Genomic DNA, 1,472 nt, shown 5'->3' with positions numbered 1-1,472 from the left:
TGACCCTCCCACTAGGCGTGGCCACCTCTAATGGACTGGCCATTTCTCAGTCAGTGATTCTCATCTGGAATGCTTCAGAGAATGACCAGGAGCATTTTAAAAGTCAGAAGCTCGGGGGCTGAAGTGGGTCAATGGGGGAGAAAAGGGGACAATCCACATTAAAGATATTTTTTAAAAAGTCAGAAGCTAGGGCAAGGTTTTTGATTTGGAATTATTGTTTTAAAGTTCAACCTTTGATTCTGATGCACTTGGGTCTGTGGCCCATACCTTGAAGATTCACTGAAGTAGACCATTGCTTTGGATTGTGCCCTCCTGAAATGCATATGTTAAAGCCCTAATCCATAATGTGATGATATTTGGAGATAGGCCCCTTAAGAGATGATTGGGTTTAGGTGATATCATGAGGATGGGGCCCTCAAATGGGGATTAGAAAAAGACACCAAGGTACTCTCTCCCCATGTGAGGACACAGCCAGAAGTTTGCTATCTAGGAGCAAGGAAGAGAGCTGTCATCAGCAATTGAATCAGCTGATACCTTGATCTTGGACTTCCCAGACCAGTAGTGGGAGGCCTGCCCTAGCTTTCGTAGTTACCCAATTTAATTCTGGAGTTCACTTACCCACAAATATAAACCACTGACTCCAATAAAAAAATTATTTAATGATAAAGTTGATATTCTGATCCCATTTGTTGTCCATCCCTTAATCACTCAGAACTCTATGAGGGCAAGTGGATCCAACTTTCCTGCTGGCATGAGAGGCTTGGAGTGTCACGATGTCTGAGAAAAAGCAGCCGGTAGACTTGGGTCTCCTGGAGGAGGAGTTCGAGGAGTTCCCTGTGAAGACGGGACTGCTTTAGATGAAGATTAAGATGCATATGTCTGGGAGGATAATTGGGATGATGACAATGTAGAGGATGACTTCTCCAATCAGTTAACAGCTGAACTAGAGAAACATGGTTATGAGATGGAGACTTCAGAGTATGCAGAGGAAGTGTTGAAGCAACGTAAAGTTGAACTATTTACTAAATTGTAGGGCACAGAATCCAGGATGGATAAACATAAAATGTTTATTAGAAAAAAAATCATAAAACTTGCCCTAGATGGTTTGGCTCTGTGGATAGAGCTGAAAGGTCACAGGTTTAATTCTGGTCAAGGGCACATGCTCGGGTTGCTGGCCAGGTCCCCAGTAGGGGGCATACAGGAGGCAGCCAATTAATGGTTCTCTCTCATCGATGTTTCTATCTCTATCTCCCTCTCCCCTCCTCTCTGAAATAAAAATACATATATTAAAAATACAATAAAAACCTCTATGAGGGTTGAGGGGTACCTTTTATTATATCCACTTGAATCCCAAAACTATTAACTCATTGAAGCCTAATACGAATTACATTAGAAAAGTATTCTCCTCCTCCCAGATGAGAAAACTGGTAGTTCTCACGTGGCCATGTTGAAGGATAAATATTTGCTCCGGG

At 42.5% G+C, this 1,472-nt stretch overlaps 1 pseudogene; it reads left to right on the top strand.

Moving 5' to 3' along the window:
* Nucleotides 1-725: 725 nt before the first annotated feature.
* On the top strand, nt 726-1,066 carry LOC118714396 (annotated as a pseudogene).
* The last annotated feature ends 406 nt before the right edge of the window (nt 1,067-1,472 follow it).

Source organism: Pipistrellus kuhlii, unplaced genomic scaffold, assembly GCF_014108245.1.
Source record: "Pipistrellus kuhlii isolate mPipKuh1 unplaced genomic scaffold, mPipKuh1.p scaffold_m20_p_10, whole genome shotgun sequence".
NCBI lineage: Eukaryota > Metazoa > Chordata > Mammalia > Chiroptera > Vespertilionidae > Pipistrellus > Pipistrellus kuhlii.
Note: the sequence above shows the minus strand (reverse complement) of the source record. Positions and strands in the feature narration are given on the sequence as shown.